The sequence below is a fragment of the Eurosta solidaginis genome, chromosome 4 (genome assembly GCF_040869045.1).
Source record: "Eurosta solidaginis isolate ZX-2024a chromosome 4, ASM4086904v1, whole genome shotgun sequence".
NCBI lineage: Eukaryota > Metazoa > Arthropoda > Insecta > Diptera > Tephritidae > Eurosta > Eurosta solidaginis.
Genome location: NC_090322.1, coordinates 87167517 through 87179736, shown reverse-complemented (window position 1 = coordinate 87179736; position 12220 = coordinate 87167517).

Here is a 12220-nt window from a genome sequence, read left to right as displayed (position 1 = left end):
AGTTGAAGTTAAAGTTAAAGTTAAAGTCAAAGTTAAAGTTAAAGTTAAAGTTAAAGTTAAAGTTAAAGTTAAAGCTAAAGTTGAAGTTGAAGTTAAAGTTAAAGTTAAAGTTAAAGTTAAAAAGTTAAAGTTAAAGTTAAGGTTAAAGTTAAAGTTAAATTTAAAGTTAAAGTTAATGTTTAAGTTAAAGTTAAAGTTAAAGTTAAAGTTAACGTTAAAGTTAAAGTAAAAGTTAAAGTTAAAGTTAAAGTTAAAGTTAAAGTTAAAGTTAAAGTTAATGTTAAAGTTAAAGTTAAAGTTAAAGTTAAATTTAAATTTAAAATTAAAGTTAAAGTTAAAATAAAAGTAAAAGTTAAAGTTAAAGTTAAATTAAAGTTAAATTTAAAGTTAAAGCTAAAGTCAAAATTAAGGTTGAAGTTAAGGTGAATGTTAAAGTTAAAGTTAAGGTTAAAGTTAAAGTCAAAGTTAAAGTTAAAGTTAAAGTTAAAGTTAAAATTAAAGTTAAAGTTAAGGTTAAAGTTAAAGTTAAAGTTAAAGTCAAAGTTAAGGTTGAAGTTAAAGTGAATGTTAAAGTTAAAGTTAAGGTTAAAGTTAAAGTCAAAGTTAAAGTTAAAGTAAAAGTTAAAGTTAAAGTTAAAATTAAAGTTAAAGTTAAAGTTAAAGTTAAAGTTAAAGTTAATGTTAAAGTTAAAGTTAAAGTTAAAGTTAAAGTTAAAGTTAAAGTTAAAGTTAAAGTTAAAGTTAAAGTTAATGTTAAAGTTAAAGTTAAAGTTAAAGTTAAATTTAAATTTAAAATTAAAGTTAAAGTTAAAATAAAAGTAAAAGTTAAAGTTAAAGTAAAATTTAAGTTAAATTTAAAGTTAAAGCTAAAGTCAAAATTAAGGTTGAAGTTAAGGTGAATGTTAAAGTTAAAGTTAAGGTTAAAGTTAAAGTCAAAGTTAAAGTTAAAGTTAAAATTAAAGTTAAAATAAAGTAAAGTTAAAGTTAAATTAAAGTTAAAGTTAAAGTTAAAGTTAAAGTCAAAGTTAAGGTTGAAGTTAAAGTGAATGTTAAAGTTAAAGTTAAGGTTAAAGTTAAAGTCAAAGTTAAAGTTAAAGTAAAAGTTAAAGTTAAAGTTAAAATTAAAGTTAAAGTAAAGGTTAAAGTTAAAGTTAACATTAAATTTAAAGTTAAAGTTAAAGTTAAGGTTAAAGTTAAAATTAAAGTTAAAGTTAAAGTTAAATTTAAATTTAAAATTAAAGCTAAAGTTAAAGTTTAAGTTAAAGTTAAATTTAAAGCTAAAAATAAAGTTAATGTTAAAGTGAAAGTTAAAGTTAAGGTTAAAGTTAAAATTAAAGTTAAAGTTAAAGCTAAAGTTAAAGTTAAAGTTAAAGTTAAATTTAAATTTAAAATTAAAGTTAAAGTTAAAATGAAAGTTAAAGTTAAAGTTAAGTCAAAGTTAAAGTTAAAGTAAAAGTTAAAGTTAAAGTTAAAGTTCAAGTTAAAGTTAAGGTTAAAGTTAAAGTTAAAGTTAAAGTTAAAGTTAAAGGTTAAAGTTAAAGTAAAGTTGAAGTAAAAGTAAAAGTTAAATTTAAAATTAAAGTTAAAGTTAAAATTAAAGTTAAATTGAAAGTTAAAGTTAAAGTTAAAATGAAAGTTAAAGTTAAAGTTAAAGTTGAAGTTGAAGTTAAAGCTAAAGTTAAAGTTAAAGTTAAAGTTAAAGTTAAAGTTAAAGTTAAAGTTAAAGTTAAAATTAAAGTTAAAGTTAAAGTCAAAGTTAAAGTTAAAGTAAGTTAAAGACAAAGTTAAAGTTAAAGTTAAAGTCAAAGTTAAAGTTAAAGTTAAAGTTAAAGTTAAAGTTAAAGTCAAAGTTAAAGTTAAAGTTAAAGCTAAAGTTAAAGTTAAAGTTAAAGTTAAAGTTAAGGTTAAAGTTAAAGTTAAAGTTGAAGTTAAAGTTAAAGTTAAAGTCAAAGTTAAAGTTAAAGTTAAAATTAAAGTTAAAATTAAAGTTAAAATTAAAGTTAAAGTTAAAGTTAAAGTTAAATTTAAGGTAAAACTTAAAGTTAAAGTGAATGTTAAAGTTAAAGTTAAATTTAAATTTAAAATTAAAGTTAAGTTTAAAGTTAAAGTCAAAGTTAAGGTAAAAGTTAAAGTTAAAGTGAAGGTTAAAGTTAAAGTCAAAGTTAAGTTAAAAGTTAAAGTTAAAGTGAATGTTAAAGTTAAAGTTAAAATTAAAGTTAAAGTTAAAGTTAAAGTTAAAGTTAAAGGTAAAGTTAAAGTTAAAGTTAAATTTAAATTTAAAATTAAAGTTAAGGTTAAAGTTAAAGTCAAAGTTAAGGTAAAAGTTAAAGTTAAAATGAAGGTTAAAGTTAAACTCAAAGTTAAGGTAAAAGTTAAAGGTAAAGTGAAGGTTAAAGTTAAAGTCAAAGTTAAGTTAAAAGTTAAAGTAAAAGTGAATGTTAAAGTTAAAGTTAAAATTAAAGTTAAAGTTAAAGTTAAAGTTAAGGTTAAAGTTAAAGTTAAATTAAAGTTAAAGTTAAAGTCAAAGTTAAGGTAAAAGTTAAAATTAAAGTGAATGTTAAAGTTAAAGTTAAAGTTAAAGTTGAAGTTAAAGTTAAAGTTAAAGTTGAAGTTGAAGTTAAAGTTAAAGTTAAAGTTAAAGTGAAAGTTAAAGTTAAAGTTAAAGGTAAAGTTAAAGCTAAAGTTAAAGTTAAAGTTAAAGTTAAGGTTAAAGTTAAAGTTAAAGTTGAAGTTAAAGTTAAAGTTAAAGTTGAAGTTAAAGTTAAAGTTAAAGTTGAAGTTGAAGTTAAAGTTAAAGTTAAAGTTAAAGTGAAAGTTAAAGTTAAAGTTAAAGTTAAAGTTAAAGTTGAAGTTAAAGTTAAAGTTAAAGTTGAAGTTAAAGTTAAAGTTAAAGTTGAAGTTAAAGTTAAAGTTAAAGTTGAAGTTAAAGTTAAAGTTAAAGTGAAAGTTAAAGTTAAAGTTAAAGGTAAAGTTAAAGCTAAAGTTAAAGTTAAAGTTAAAGTTAAAGTTAAGGTTAAAGTTAAAGTTAAAGTTGAAGTTAAAGTTAAAGTTAAAGTCAAAGTTAAGTTAAAAGTTAAAGTTAAAGTGAATGTTAAAGTTAAAGTTAAAATTAAAATTAAAGTTAAAGTTAAAGTTAAAGGTAAAGTTAAAGTTAAAGTTAAATTTAAATTTAAAATTAAAGTTAAGGTTAAAGTTAAAGTCAAAGTTAAGGTAAAAGTTAAAGTTAAAATGAAGGTTAAAGTTAAACTCAAAGTTAAGGTAAAAGTTAAAGGTAAAGTGAAGGTTAAAGTTAAAGTCAAAGTTAAGTTAAAAGTTAAAGTTAAAGTGAATGTTAAAGTTAAAGTTAAAATTAAAGTTAAAGTTAAAGTTAAAGTTAAGGTTAAAGTTAAAGTTAAATTAAAGTTAAAGTTAAAGTCACAGTTAAGGTAAAAGTTAAAATTAAAGTGAATGTTAAAGTTAAAGTTAAAGTTAAAGTTGAAGTTAAAGTTAAAGTTAAAGTTGAAGTTGAAGTTAAAGTTAAAGTTAAAGTTAAAGTGAAAGTTAAAGTTAAAGTTAAAGTTAAAGCTAAAGTTAAAGTTAAAGTTAAAGTTAAAGTTAAGGTTAAAGTTAAAGTTAAAGTTGAAGTTAAAGTTAAAGTTAAAGTCAAAGTTAAAGTTAAAGTTAAAATTAAAGTTAAAATTAAAGTTAAAATTAAAGTTAAAGTTAAAGTTAAAGTTAAAGTTAAATTTAAGGTAAAACTTAAAGTTAAAGTGAATGTTAAAGTTAAAGTTAAATTTAAATTTAAAATTAAAGTTAAGTTTAAAGTTAAAGTCAAAGTTAAGGTAAAAGTTAAAGTTAAAGTGAAGGTTAAAGTTAAAGTCAAAGTTAAGTTAAAAGTTAAAGTTAAAGTGAATGTTAAAGTTAAAGTTAAAATTAAAGTTAAAGTTAAAGTTAAAGTTAAGGTTAAAGTTAAAGTTAAATTAAAGTTAAAGTTAAAGTCAAAGTTAAGGTAAAAGTTAAAATTAAAGTGAATGTTAAAGTTAAAGTTAAAGTTAAAGTTGAAGTTAAAGTTAAAGTTAAAGTTGAAGTTGAAGTTAAAGTTAAAGTTAAAGTTAAAGTGAAAGTTAAAGTTAAAGTTAAAGGTAAAGTTAAAGTTAAAGTTAAATTTAAATTTAAAATTAAAGTTAAGGTTAAAGTTAAAGTCAAAGTTAAGGTAAAAGTTAAAGTTAAAATGAAGGTTAAAGTTAAACTCAAAGTTAAGGTAAAAGTTAAAGGTAAAGTGAATGTTAAAGTTAAAGTTAACATTAAAGTTAAAATTAAAGTTAAGGTTAAAGTTAAAGTTAAATTAAAGTTAAAGTTAAAGTTAAAGTCAAAGTTAAGGTAAAAGTTAAAATTAAAGTGAATGTTAAAGTTAAAGTTAAAGTTAAAGTTAAAGTTGAAGTTAAAGTTAAAGTTGAAGTTAAAGTTAAAGTTAAAGTTAAAGTGAAAGTTAAAGTTAAAGTTAAAGGTAAAGTTAAAGTTAAAGTTAAAGTTAAAGTTAAAGCTAAAGTTAAAGTTGAAGTTGAAGTTAAAGTTAAAGTTAAAGTTAAAGTTAAGGTTAAAGTTAAAGTTAAAGTTAAATTTAAAGTTAAAGTTAAAGTTAAAGTTGAAGTTAAAGTTAAAGTTAACGTAAAGTTAAAGTAAAAGTTAAAGTTAAAGTTAATGTTAAAGTTAAAGTTAAAATTAAAGTTAAATTTAAATTTAAAATTAAAGTTAAAGTTAAAGTTAAAGTTAAAATAAAAGTAAAAGTTAAAGTTAAATTTAAATTAAAGTTAAATTTAAAGTTAAAGTTAAAGTTAAAGTTAAAGTTAAAGTCAAAGTTAAGGTTGAAGTTAAAGTGAATGTTAAAGTTAAAGTTAAGGTTAAAGTTAAAGTCAAAGTTAAAGTTTAAGTAAAAGTTAAAGTTAAAGTTAAAGTTAAAGTTAAAATTAAAGTTAAAGTTAAGGTTAAAGTTAAAGTTAAAGTTAACATTAAGTTAAAGTTAAAGTTAAAGTTAAAGTTAAAGTTAAAGTTAAAGTTAAAATTAAAGTTAAAGTTAAAGTTAAATTTAAATTTAATATTAAAGTTTAAGTTAAAGTTAAATTTAAAGCTAAAAATAAAGTTAAAGTTAAAGTGAAAGTTAAAGTTAAGGTTAAAGTTAAAATTAAAGTTAAAGTTAAAGTTAAAGTTAAAGATAAAGTTAAATTTAAATTTAAAATTAAAGTTAAAGTTAAAGTTTTAATGAAAGTTAAAGTTAAAGTCAAAGTTAAAGTTAAAGTTAAAGTTAAAGTTAAAGTTAAAGTTAAAGTTAAAGTTAAAGTTAAAGTTAAAGTTAAAGTTAAAGTTAAAGTTAAAGTTAAAGTTAAAGTTAAAGTTAAAGTTAAAGTTAAAGTTAAAGTTAAAGTTAAAGTTAAAGTTAAAGTTAAAGTTAAGGTTAAAGTTAAAGTTAAAGTTAAAGTTAAAGTTAAAGTTAAAGTTAAAGTTAAAGTTAAAGTTGAAGGTAAAGTTAAAGTTAAAGTTAAAGTTAAAGCTAAAGTTAAAGTTAAAGTTAAAGTTAAAGTTAAGGTTAAAGTTAAAGTTAAAGTAAAGTTGAAGTAAAAGTAAAAGTTAAATTTAAAATTAAAGTTAAAGTTAAAATTAAAGTTAAAGTAAAAGTTAAAGTTAAAGTTAAAGTTAAAATGAAAGTTAAAGTTGAAGTTGAAGTTGAAGTTAAAGTTAAAGTTAAAGTTAAAGTTAAAGTTAAAGTTAAAGTTAAAGTTAAAGTTAAAGTTAAAGTTAAAGTTAAAGTTAAAGTTAAAGTTAAAGTTAAAGTTAAAGTTAAAGTTAAAGTTAAAGTTAAAGTTAAAGTTAAAGCTAAAGTTGAAGTGGAAGTTAAAGTTAAAGTTAAAGTTAAAGTTAAAGTTAAAGTTAAAGTTAAAGTTAAAGTTAAAGTTAAAGTTAAAGTTAAAAAGTTAAAGTTAAAGTTAAGGTTAAAGTTAAAGTTAAATTTAAAGTTAAAGTTAAAGTTGAAGTTAAAGTTAAAGTTAAAGTTAAAGTTAAAGTTAACGTTAAAGTTAAAGTAAAAGTTAAAGTTAAAGTTAAAGTTAAAGTTAAAGTTAAAGTAAAAGTTAAAGTTAAAGTTAAAGTTAAAGTTAATGTTAAAGTTAAAGTTAAAGTTAAAGTTAAAGTTAAAGTTAAAGTTAAAGTTAAAGTTAAATTTAAATTTAAAATTAAAGTTAAAGTTAAAGTTAAAATAAAAGTAAAAGTTAAAGTTAAAGTTAAATTAAAGTTAAATTTAAAGTTAAAGTTAAAGTCAAAGTTAAGGTTGAAGTTAAGGTGAATGTTAAAGTTAAAGTTAAGGTTAAAGTTAAAGTCAAAGTTAAAGTTAAAGTAAAAGTTAAAGTTAAAGTTAAATTAAAGTTAAATTTAAAGTTAAAGTTAAAGTTAAAGTCAAAGTTAAGGTTGAAGTTAAGGTGAATGTTAAAGTTAAAGTTAAGGTTAAAGTTAAAGTCAAAGTTAAAGTTAAAGTTAAAGTTAAAGTTAAAGTTAAAGTTAAAGTTAAAGTTAAAGTTAAAGTTAAAGTTAAAGTTAAAGTTAAAGTTAAAGTTAAAGTTAAAGTTCAAGTTAAAGTTAAAGTTAAAGTTAAGGTTAAGGTTAAAGTTAAAGTTAAAGTTAAAGTTAAAGTTAAAGTTAAAGTTAAAGTTAAAGTTAAAGTTAAAGTTAAAGTTAAAGTTAAAGTTAAAGTTAAAGTTAAAGTTAAAGTTAAAGTTAAAGTTAAAGTTAAAGTTAAAGTTAAAGTTAAAGTTAAAGTTAAAGTTAAAGTTAAAGTTAAAGTTAAAGGTAAAGTAAAAGTTAAAGTTAAAGTTAAAGTTAAAGCTAAAGTTAAAGTTAAAGTTAGGTTAAAGTTAAAGTTAAAGTAAAGTTGAAGTAAAAGTAAAAGTTAAATTTAAAATTAAAGTTAAAGTTAAAATTAAAGTTAAAGTAAAAGTTAAAGTTAAAGTTAAAGTTAAAATGAAAGTTAAAGTTAAAGTTAAAGTTGAAGTTGAAGTTGAAGTTAAAGTTAAAGTTAAAGTTAAAGTTAAAGTTAAAGTTAAAGTTAAAGTTAAAGTTAAAGTTAAAGTTAAAGCTAAAGTTGAAGTTGAAGTTAAAGTTAAAGTTAAAGTTAAAGTTAAAGTTAAAGTTAAAAAGTTAAAGTTAAAGTTAAGGTTAAAGTTAAAGTTAAATTTAAAGTTAAAGTTAATGTTTAAGTTAAAGTTAAAGTTAAAGTTAAAGTTAAAGTTAACGTTAAAGTTAAAGTAAAAGTTAAAGTTAAAGTTAAAGTTAAAGTTAAAGTTAAAGTTAAAGTTAAAGTTAAAGTTAAAGTTAAAGTTAAAGTTAAAGTTAAAGTTAATGTTAAAGTTAAAGTTAAAGTTAAAGTTAAATTTAAATTTAAAATTAAAGTTAAAGTTAAAATAAAAGTAAAAGTTAAAGTTAAAGTTAAATTAAAGTTAAATTTAAAGTTAAAGCTAAAGTCAAAATTAAGGTTGAAGTTAAGGTGAATGTTAAAGTTAAAGTTAAGGTTAAAGTTAAAGTCAAAGTTAAAGTTAAAGTTAAAGTTAAAGTTAAAGTTAAAATTAAAGTTAAAGTTAAGGTTAAAGTTAAAGTTAAAGTTAAAGTTAACATTAAAGTTAAAGTTAAAGTTAAAGTTAAGGTTAAAGTTAAAATTAAAGTTAAAGTTAAAGTTAAAGTTAAATTTAAATTTAAATTTAATATTAAAGTTTAAGTTAAAGTTAAATTTAAAGCTAAAAATAAAGTTAAAGTTAAAGTGAAAGTTAAAGTTAAGGTTAAAGTTAAAATTAAAGTTAAAGTTAAAGTTAAATTTAAATTTAAAATTAAAGTCAAAGTTAAAGTTAAAATTAAAGTGAAAGTTAAAGTTAAGGTTAAAGTTAAAGTTAAAGTTAAAGTTAAAGTTAAAGTTAAAGTTAAAGTTAAAGTTAAAGTTAAAGTTAAAGTTAAAGTTAAAGTTAAAGTTAAAGTTAAAGTTAAAGTTAAAGTTAAAGTTAAAGTTAAAGTTAAAGTAAAAGTTAAGGTTAAAGTTAAAGTAGAGGTTAAAATTAAAGTTAAAGTTAACGTTAAAGTTAAATTTAAAGTTAAAATTAAGGTTAAAGTTAAGGTTAAGATTAAAGTCAAAGTTAAAGTTAAAGTGTTAAAGTGTTAAAGTTAAAGTTAAAGTTAAAGTTAAAGTTAAGGTTAAAGTTAAAGTTAAGGTTAAAGTCAAAGTTAAAGTGTTAAAGTTAAAGTTAAAGTAAAGTTAAAGGTAAAGTTAAGGTTAAAGTTAAAGTTAAAGTTAAATTTGAAGTTAAAGTTAAAGTTAAAGTTAAAGTTAAAGTTAAAGTTAAAGTTAAAGTTAAAGTTAAAGTTAAGGTTAAAGTCAAAGTTAAAGTGTTAAAGTTTAAGTTAAAGTAAAGTTAAAGGTAAAGTTAAGGTTAAAGTTAAAGTTAAAGTTAAATTTGAAGTTAAAGTTAAAGTTAAAGTTAAAGTTAAAGTTAAAGTTAAAGTTAAAGTCAAAGTCAAAGTTAAAGTTAAAGTTAAAGTTAAAATTAAAGTTGAAGTTAAAATTAAAATTAAAGTTAAAGTTAAAGTTAAAGTTAAAGTTAAAGTTAAAAAGTTAAAGTTAAAGTTAAGGTTAAAGTTAAAGTTAAATTTAAAGTTAAAGTTAATGTTTAAGTTAAAGTTAAAGTTAAAGTTAAAGTTAAAGTTAAAGTTAAAGTTAAAGTTAAGTTAAAGTCAAAGTCAAAGTTAAAGTTAAAGTTAAAGTTAAAATTAAAGTTAAAGTTAAAGTTAAAGTCAAAGTTAAAGTTAAAGTTAAAGTTAAAGTCAAAGTTAAAGTTAAAGTTAAAGCTAAAGTTAAAGTTAAAGTTAAGGTTAAAGTCAAAGTTAAAGTTAAAGTTAAAGCTAAAGTTAAAGTTAAAGTTAAAGTTGAAGTTAAAGTTAAAGTTAAAGTCAAAGTTAAAGTTAAAGTTAAAATTAAATTTAAATTTAAAATTAAAGTTAAGTTAAATTTAAATTTAAAATTAAAGTTAAAGTTAAGGTTAAAGTTAATGTTAAATTAAAGTTAAATTAAAGTTAAAGTTAAAGTCAAAGTTAAGGTAAAAGTTAAAGTTAAAGTGAATGTTAAAGTTAAAGTTAAAGTTAACTTTAAATTTAAAATTAAAGTTAAAGTTAAGGTTAAAGTTAAAGTCAAAGTTAAGGTAAAAGTTAAAGTTAAAGTGAATGTTAAAGTTAAAGTTAAATTTAAAATTAAAGTTAAAGTTAAAGTTAAAGTTAAAGTTAAAGTTAAAGTTAAAGTTAAAATTAAAGTTAAAGTTAAAGTTAAAGTTAAAGTTAAGGTTAAAGTTAAAGTTAAATTAAAGTTAAAGTTAAAGTTAAAGTTAAATTTAAATTTAAAGTTAAAGCTAAAGTCAAAGTTAAGGTAAAAGTTAAAGTTAAAGTGAATGTTAAAGTTAAAGTTAAAGTGAAAGCTAAAGTTAAAGTTAAGGTTAAAGTTAAAGTCAAAGTTAAAGTTAAAGTTAAAGTTAAAGTTAAATTTAAATTTAAAATTAAAGTTAAAGTTAAAGTTGAAGTTGAAGTTAAAGTTAAAGTTAAAGTTAAAGTTAAAGTTAAAGTTAAAGTTAAAGTTAAAGTTAAAGTTCAAGTTAAAGTTAAAGTTAAAGTTAAAGTTAAAGTTAAAGTTAAAGTTAAAGTTAAAGTTAAAGTTAAAGTTAAAGTTAAAGTTAAAGTTAAAGTTAAAGTTAAAGTTAAGGTTAAAGTTAAAGTCAAAGTTAAATTTAAAGTTAAAGTTAAAGTTAAGGTTAAAGTTAAAGTCAAAGTTAAAGTCAAAGTTAAAGGTAAAGTTAAAGTTAAAGTTAAGGTTAAAGTTAAAGTCAAAGTTAAAGTCAAAGTTAAAGTTAAAGCTAAAGTTAAAGTTAAAGTTAAATTTAAAGTTAAAGTTAAAGTTAAGGTTAAAGTTAAAGTCAAAGTTAAAGTCAAAGTTAAAGTTAAAGTTAAAGTTATAGTTAAGGTTAAAGTTAAAGTCAAAGTTAAAGTTAAAATTAAAGTTAAAGTTTTTTTTTTTTTTTGTTTTTTTTTTTTTTTTTTTTGTGTTTCGTGGAAGGAGGAAATGCTTTATGCACTGACCGGGATATTTAAGCCTCACTGCGAGACTCTCCGAGTGTAGGACTCCCTTCTTCCATGAAGGCCTACCCACTAAAACCTAACCTCCCACGGCCCGCGCAAATCCCCGTACCTGGGACAGCGTTTAGCATTACTTCGGGTACGGGCGCGCTACGTGAGCTCTATGGCTACTCTCACGCTAATGGGCTAGGCATCCGTCTTCTCGTTTACTGGTAAGTATATGCCTCACATATGTGCTGACCGTATCCCATCTGTCTCTTCGACAGGTCATGTTATTAATGACACTGCCCGGGGATAGGTCGCCAAGTACCTCTTCTACCCTCCTTCGCTGATGGGAGAAGTGCCTGCATTCGAAGAAGGTGTGGCGTACATCGTCTATTTCCCCACAGTACAGGCAGCTCGGGCTATCAACTTTACCCATTCTGTGTAGGTATTTGCGGAAGTAACCATGTCCCGTTAGAAACTGGGTCAGGTAAAAGTCTACCTCTCCGTGCGGTCGCTTCAACCATGGATTCAGTTCAGGGATTAGTTCCCTAGTCCACTTTCCTACGATGCTGTTGCTCCACTGATCTTGCCAACATCGGATCGATTCTTCACGCGCCTGCATGGCAACAGCAGCTCTACTTGCTTGCGATCCGTTGTTTTTCTTTCCTCAACGAGAAGATATATCGGTATGGTTCCCGCAACGACCAGGACAGCTTCAGCTGATACCGTGCGGTAAGCCGAAGATATTCGCAGCGCCTCTCTGCATTGGACCGAGGTGAGGGCGACTCGGTTCTTCCGGTATTTCATTGCGTACGCCCAGATTTCTGCACCATATAAGAGTATAGAATCCGAGGCTGATGCAAGCAACTTCCTTGTGCATGGCTTTGGGCCACCTGTGTTTGCCATTAATCTACTCAACTGCGCTATTATGCGCGCAGCTCTTTCGCAGGCCCCTCGTATGTGATCCGAGAAGTTGAGTTTGCTGTCTAACCTCACTCCCAGATATTTCGTTGAAGCGAGTGTTTCTATTGGCTGGTCCCCAACCATCATGTTCCTGGTAGTGGGAATACGTCTCTTTGTGAGGATGACGATCTCCGTTTTGGCTGTTGCTAACTGGAGACCGTGCTCAGCCATCCACCTGTTTACATTACGCATGACCTGGTTTAGTTTTAGCTGTGCCAGCTCGCAGCTTGGTGCTGTTATCACAGCTGCCACGTCGTCTGCAAATGCAACGAGGAAGGTGCTTTCTGGCATGTCTAATCGAAGAAGACTGTCGTAAGTTATATTCCAGAGATCGGGACCTAGTACCGAACCCTGGGCTGCTCCACCTGTTATTTTTACCTTTTTTTGACCGTGAGTACTTTCATATATTAAATACCTCTCTCTTAGGTAGTCCCTTAAAATTTCTAACAAATATTGCGGTACTTTGAAAGTGCTTTCTAGTGCCTCAAGCATGTCCTCCCACCTAGCTGAGTTAAAAGCGTTTTTGACGTCCAGCGTGACCAGCAATACTATAGGTCTTGCTCTGTGGCACGCTGTCTCGGCTTTCTTTACTGCGTCTATAACTTCTGCTATGGCATCGATTGTGGAGTGCCCCCTTCGAAAACCATGCTGTCTGGGCGACAGTCCTCCGGCGTCCTGTAACGCTCTGGTGAGGCGTTGCTTCAGGAGACTCTCCATCAATTTCCCTGCTGTGTCCAACATACGTAGGGGACGGTAGGATGATGGAGAGTTGGGATCTCCTTTCCCTTTTGGAATGAGAACCAGTCGTGCTGTCTTCCATATGGTGGGGAAAATTCTTTCTTCGAGACATTTGTTGTACATGTGCAACATAAGTTCTGGGCAGTCGTTTGCAGCTAGTCTAATTGCCTCCGCGGGTATTCCGTCGGGCCCAGATGCTTTCCTAGGTTTCATAGTTCGCACGGCAGTTTTAAGCTCTTCTTCTTGGAATGGTTCCACGTTGCGATCTTCATGGGTAACGTACCCGCCCTCCCTAGGCAGTTGGGTGGGAAACAGGCCATCCACAATGTTCCTTATTTGGTTCTCGTCCATCAGCTGGTTTGGCGGACGGAACTTCTTCATTACTATCTTATATCCCTGCCCCCAT